This window comes from Micromesistius poutassou (assembly GCF_964030765.1).
Source record: "Micromesistius poutassou genome assembly, chromosome: 13".
Lineage (NCBI taxonomy): Eukaryota > Metazoa > Chordata > Actinopteri > Gadiformes > Gadidae > Micromesistius > Micromesistius poutassou.
This window is the reverse complement of record NC_140283.1, coordinates 16,401,907-16,409,406: the sequence shown is the minus strand read 5'-3', so window position 1 is coordinate 16,409,406 and position 7,500 is coordinate 16,401,907. Positions and strand designations below refer to the sequence as shown.

At 46.4% G+C, this 7,500-nt stretch overlaps 1 long non-coding RNA gene across 1 annotated transcript in view; it reads right to left on the bottom strand.

The window, feature by feature from the left end:
* The window catches only part of LOC311357379, a 33,913-nt gene that overhangs the window by 18,472 nt on the left and 7,941 nt on the right, over nucleotides 1–7,500 (bottom strand). The window lies entirely within an intron of this gene.

The following is a 7,500-nucleotide window of genomic DNA, read 5'->3' as shown; positions in this document are numbered from 1 at the left end:
AGAGTGCACGGAGTGAGTAAACATGGAGGGAGAGCATGTGGAGAGAGTGCACGTGGGGAGAGCGCGCACGTGGGGAGAGCGCGCACGTGGGGAGAGCGTGCACGGCCGATCGGAGCCGGGTGCACCGTGGCTCTGCACCATCCCCACCCTTTTCATTTATTTTCGCCCCACCCATATTCTCCGTCAACTCCCGAGCTCAGAGAGCCAGGCGATTCCCGGCTGGTTTTTTTTTGGAGAAAAAGAACCAACCCCACCTGCGGCCACCTCCACCACCACCTCCATCACCACCACCACCACCACCACTACCCCCACCTGCACCACCAGAGCCCCTGCCCCGCCGCAGAGAGACAGCCACTGATATACCTAAGGACAATGTGCAGAGCTGGTTAGGGGACGGGTGGGGGTGGGGGAGAGGGGTACATATCCTGGCACAGGACCAGCCACTAATGCCCCTTAAATGTCAGAGACAGCGGGGAGGGGAGGGGCGGGGGAGGAGGAGGGGGAGGAGGAGGGGGAGGAGGAGGGGGGACAGCATTCATATTTCAGCAGGGCAGATGCTGTAATGTGTGGCTGTCTCTCGGCGGGGGCATACGGGGACACGGCCCGCGCAGAGGATGGGGGGGAGAGAGGGCGAGAAGAGGAACTGAAAATAGAGGAGGAGGAGGAGGAGGAGGAGGAGGAGGAGGAGGAAGGGGAACTGGTGCAGTGCACCCCAAGCCACACCCCCTCCCCAGGCAGGAAAAACAGACGGACGAGAGACGGAGGAAGTTCTGTCTCTTGCCTTTATCGTTTATTTATTTTTACTTGTTTAGGTCATTTTAACCCTCGTTCTCTCGCTCACTTTTCCTCTGCACTCCATCTCTGTCCCTCTCAAGGTCTGCCCTTCTTCCTCTCCAGACAACACTGTGTGTGTGTTTGTGTTTAAAAAGGGTAGAATTGTGTGTGTGTGTGTGTGTGTGTGTGTGTGTGTGTGTGTGTGTGTGTGTGTGTGTGTGTGTGTAAAATGGGTAGAACAGGCTGTGTGTGTGTGTGTGTGTGTATGTGTGTGTGTGTTTGTGTGCAAAAGAGTAGAAAGGGGTGTGTGTGTGTGTGCGTACGTGTGCTTGTGTGTGTGTATGTGTGTGTGTGTGTGTGTGTGTGTGCATGTGTGTGGGTGTCTGGGAGAGGTGCGGGGCACGGGGGGGCGGAGTCAGGATCCTGGGGGTGGGGTTAGGTTGCCAGAGAGAGAGAGAGAGCGATCCTTCTTTCTCCTTCTCTTTTTTTGCCGCGCAGGGTGAAAGGCGGACGGTCATGTGTGCAGAGCTCATGACAAAAGGCCCTTTTATGTGCAGCGTATGCAGATAGAGGAGGCTCCATTGTGCCCAGATGGAGATCCCAGGCCTGGCCTGGCCTGCGGCAGGGACGGGCGGGTGCAGGGGCTGGGGGTGGAGGGTTGGAGGGGTGGAGGAGGGTGGAGGGTTGGAGGGGTGGAGGAGGGTGGAGGGGGTGGTCGTGGAGGGTAAGAAGGGGCGGGCGGAGGTGGAAGGGGTGGTGGGGGTTTGGGGGCGGTGGGGGGGGGGGGGGGGGCGGGGGCGTGTCTCTGGCACTGGAGTGCCATCACTGTGTCTGAGAACAGGAGGAGGGGGAAGGGGCGTGGCCATCGATTGTGCCCGGGTGAGACACTCGTTGGAGTGGGCGGAGTCAGGAGGGCTCTCTAAGAGGGGTGCATCTGCTCTCTCAGCAGAGGGGGTGGGGGGGGCTGCTGAAGTCGCACTTGAAATACATTCCAGGTGCGATGCGTTAATATATACAAATAAGTCACATGGCGCTCTATAATGCTACATATTTCCTATCCAATGTTACTATCCTCTTTTCAAACAAATGCCTACAACTTTTTCACATTGAAAATTTTAACAAAAGATGAAGAAATATGAACTTTAGACAGTGACCCTGACATATTTTAAACGTTCAATGTATGCTGTTATCTGGTATGCATCTTGAATTTGAAACAACACCAAAATACAGCAGATAGAATAAGATATAAATATAAACAAAATGTTCAGATGCTCCCAAAAAATGTGAGACTATAGACCCATGTTGTTTACAACATTCAAAGGATAATTTAACTTATGTTATTTAGTTTTGTTTGAACTATTGTTCATGAAATATACACATGTCTAAGCATATTTGATCTAATTATTTCAGCAGATTTCCTCTTCTCACAACCACTGCACATTATATGTCAGTAAACTTTGCTCTGCCCATAATTGCATGACCATTACAATAATCCCCTAGACAAATTACGTCTACTTGTTTCCAGATTCTATTAACTTGCTTTGACCATTTATCATTATTTTATTATTTTATATCCAATTGCAGAATACATCATTGTATGTAAAATAGAGTATCAACCTTCAACCTATTAGTCTGCAGTTATTTTATAACCCCAAAAAAACTAATAAGACAAATACTGTCACCAGAATTTAAATATCCACAGAATTATAGAGAGATGACAATTAGGACAGTTAGGAGAATTCTAGAAAGGGATCTTATGGAAAAGATGTTTCATAACATACTGGCCACTTTCAATCTCATGCGTTAGGAGATTATTTTACCGCATCCATTCGATTCAAAACCTGCTCTCAATAGAACAAGATCAAATGTAAAAAGGCCATGACACATAAAACAAATATAACTATAAAACCTTCTTCCTGCAACAAACACCTATGATACAATAAAAGTAAAATGACCAAGATAAATATTATTATGCTTCTTTTTGAAGTGGATTTTCAGATCAAGGTTTTCTCCTTTAATGTCTAGCCATTAAAAGCACCACACAAAACAAAGATTCAAAAGTCAACAACTATGTTCCAATTCAAAAAGGCCTATTATCCAAACAGGGATTTCCGTTGATGAATATCAGAGCAGGAAAAACATTACTAAATAATTTGACCTTCAAGATAAAAGCTCTACAGACATAGAAGCACGGTCTTGGACTGCTTTATCTTTTTAACAAAATGCAATGAATAAAAACATCAATTTTCAGCTTGTGGTGAAATGCTTATTCCTTCTTTCTATCTCTGTACTACCATTGCACTTTTCCCTGTGTGGACTACGGGTATCCAAACATATTTGCACAAATGACAATTCAAACTGCGACCTCGTATTTACCCGCGATCTGAACGAGCGGCAATAGTTAGCATAACACTGAACTTGAAGGATCTGTACTCCTCAAATCCCTAGTGCTCTAAATAATGGAGCCCGTTTCTTGGTGGATAAAGCACCAAGACTGTTAGCAATGTCTACCTCTCAGGAAGAGCCGTCTATACTTCAGATTACGCCCTAATGCCACCGGCACTATGAAACTTTTGTGTTTGGTAACACAAACAGTAATGCAGTTTTACTTGCTATCCGGCGTGCTTCATGTTGTATTACCAGCCGGCCTGATCATATGCAGGAGGAGGATATGTATCAGCTACATTCGTGCAGAACTGTGTGACCGTCCGCTTTCTCATCAGGGGTTCTGGACCTTCACGTCCTCGGACTCTGGGTGCAGCTTTCGTGTCAATCAAGGAAATCTCTCCTAGCTTTATTCTTTGTGTGTGTGTGTGTGTGTGTGTGTGTGTGTGTGTGTGTGTGTGTGTGTGTGTGTGTGTGTGTGTGTGTGTGTGTGTGTATGTCTCATTGGATGTAGTCCAGTGGCGACCTCGGGACCCGGGGCAGCTTGCTCTGTCACCCCCCGCCTGCCAAGAATAACTCCCCCCTCCTCCCCCACCCCACCCCACCCCCCCTCACCCCCCACCCCCCCCACCCCGGGGAACATCCACCCACCCTGGAGGAGCGAGACACAGACCCTCGCCCTGTCACTGTGCCATATAATACGGCTGCTCCACCTGCAGACAGATGGACAGCACTCCCCCTGAACACACACACACACACACACACACACACACACACGCATGCACAGACATATACACGCATGCACACCCGCTCACACACCCGCTCGTGCACTCACACACATTCACACGCATGCACACACACACACACACACACACACACACACACATACGCAAAAACACACTTACACTTACACACACACACACACGCACACACACACACGCACACACACAACATCAACACAGAACACCACTTCTCATGAGGCTCTAGGTCTCTGCGTGTGGAACACAGGGCCTGCGTATGGGACCAGAGATGAGATTCATGAGGGATGATTGCCTGGATGTGTATGCATGCATGTAGCCAGGCAGAGGGACGGAAAGTCAAACGGATGGGAAAGCAGACAGACAGGCAGGCAGACAGGCAGGAAGGCAGGCAGGCAGGCAAGTTGTTTAGGCAGACAGACTGAGTCAGAATAACACACACACACACACACACACACACACACACCCCAACTCTCTCTCTCACACACACACACACACACACACACACACACACACACACAAACACACACCCAACTCTCTCACACACACACACACACACACACACACACACACACACACACACACACACACACACACACACACACACACACACACACACACACACACACACACACACACACACACACACAGTTAACCTGCGGGAGCGGGGTCAGAGAGGTAGGGGCTTGGCTAATTAAGGTGATTACGTGTGCTTTTGTCTGAATGTTTTCGCCGGCCCGCCAACATGGAGGGAGTCTGCCGGGGCTCCGAGAGACGAACAGGGGAGCAGGAATGAAAGGCTGGCCCTGGGCCCTCTCCACAGCATCTGAGCTCTGGCTGTGGGCCCCCTACATGCCAACAACAGTACTTCTGCCACTTAATCAAGGTGGCAGTGGGGGAGACATGGATGTTGGCTGGTGGGGGCCCAAAAGGGACGTTGAGGAGCAATCAGGAGGTTTTTTTTAATATGTTTTGTCGCATTACGTCGTGCAAACAGCAGTGCTCAACTCGTACCAGGGATCAGACTCAGAGAGGAATCCAACATCCGTCTTTGAAATTGACTGAATGGATGAATTTGTTTTAAAAATGAGAAAGACCACCATCATAATGGTGAAACGTGCACCGTTATGATGGTTGCGACGAGAAACCTCCTAGAAGTGATAGAAACACAAATCAACTGCTATATTAAACAGGCGTAACTCGGACCGCCCCACCAGAAATATCCTGCTTAAATCGCCTCTGATTGTGGTGCCAATACAAAAAATATGACTCAACATTTCTGACAGATGCATGTCGGAAAGAGGAATTTCCCTGTATTGTATTCATATCATACTGTATTCCACCAAATGAATAACAGCACAGTTCACACAGAACTATTTCAACGTGGAATGTGTTCATTTATTTATATGATTTGGCCTTATTCTATACAATTGAGGCAGTGCGAGCACAGAGAATCATAGCTGAGCTGGTGCGTGAGTATACTAAACTGCAGTTGATGTTACAGATCGAACAAAGAGGAAGCAAGCAGCTCCTCCGCCTCTGCTACATGCTACTTGTTGGCCATATTCTAATCCATCCGAGTTCACTTCCTGTTTTGCCCTGGCCATTTTTTTTTCCCACTAAAAGCAAATCATTATTTCATGGAATCACTCGGACAAACAAAGACCTATCAATGGACGCAAGTTTAAATGGCACTTGGGCCGATCTTCTGGGAAATAGCACAGGCAATGTAAACTACATCCTATTGCTTTCATATGTACAGCCCCATGTAATGTTCTGAAATACAAAACATCATCCCGCAGAATTAAGAGTTTTTTTTTTTACAGAGCTACAGGGGGAGAGGCTGCGCGATTAGAAAGAGGTCATTCAAGTGTGCAGGTAATGCAGCGTTCAACAGCCCTACGCCGTTGTTGTGTGTGGCTTCCTCTGGGCCGGATCGAGGAATGTTCCGTGATATCTCTTTAAGAGCACGGCTAAGCCTGCAGCTCTGAGGGTCTCCTTTGTTGCTGCGCTCATTTATACTTTGAAACTTGGTTTTTCAGTTGTGGAAAGGAGTTGTTTTTTCTTTTTTTTTTTTTGTCCTTTTTTTTTCGGAGGCAGCTCTCTAGAAGTGAGCAGGCACTTTCACTCGCTGGCCAATATTCCCAGCATGCATTGTGGCGAAAGGGCTGGCTTTGTTCTCTGTGTTAACTGTTAAGTAGCAGTGCTAAACAGTGCTTTTAGAGGTCTCCTGCTCACATGCATGCGCCTAGAACGGCTTTACGGTAGACAAACGCGACATATCTCTGTTGAAACGACTTAGCCGTAAAAGGCGAAATGATAATTGACTGCTTGTTCTCGTTGGTCTTTTGTGATTGCGACACTTCAAGGCTGTACAGGCAGAAATAGCATTCCAACCAAACTGCAGCTGATGCTGTATTCTGTGTATGTCCCTTGACCCTGGACAATAATATCCAGAAAATTATATGAATCATATGCAGTGTTCAAACGCGATACGCTCATGAGACCAAGGGTTTGATAGGGATTTGAAGCACCAACAATCTGCAATTAATAATGATTAATAAATGAATATAGCATGTCATTTAAAAAAGAGTTGAAGTTCCACACAGCAGATTATGTATTTAAGTGTATTTTTGTATCACACAAATTGTTAATTTATAAATTCTTTAATCTGCAGGTTGATAAATTCCTAGACCAAAGATTGCTTTGGTCTAGCTTTTCAAATGCTTTTCAAATGCTTTCCTACCAAATTTCCCATCTGGGATTGTTACATTTTCATCTTATCTTTTCTTATCCCTGATGATGCAGTCAGACAATGATTAACTGCTTCTGTTTATACTCACAAGTGTAGCGATTTGGACTTGCACAATCGGCAAGTAGTCTATGCTATGTTGGAAGTTGTTCAGTGCCATCTGGGCAATGTGCTACTTTATTTGGTGGGCAGGAGGTACTTACCACCCATTCGTGGACAATTTTTAAATGGGTCCCTGTTACACTTTCTAGTGAGGGTACATTAGTTTACCTTAAATTAACTTTTGCAAATGCATTAATAAGCATTAAATAACTGATATATAATAGTTAGTTAGTTAACAGTTGATTAAAGCTAATTAAAGTCTAGTAATCATTTACTAATGGTGTTCATGAAGTCACTTACGTTAATTAACGCTTACTTGATGTACCCATATTGTGGTATTGTATTTATTACCCGATCCCTTCATCGTAAAAATCACAAAAATGTCAACATGATCCCAGGCAGAACGTTTCTTAATGTGTCCCACAAACTACAAACCCAACGGTGAGCAAAATAAGACCAAACTCAGTCAGACAAAGACTACTCCCACACACGTTCTAAAACGGCCTCAGCCAACGTCCTCATCTGCTAGAATACTCATTGTATCACATTTATTCCCTCTCTTTTCTCTTTATGATCGGCCTCATATAAACTTGAAAACCGCTAAGGCCACCAACTCAAGGGAGCCAGCCCTTCTTCCCTGGACATTATCTCTAACAGATGCTTCGTACCACCGACTTGAAAGCCCCATAAGGGGTGACTGCGGTACTACAGGGTCAAACGCGGACCCAG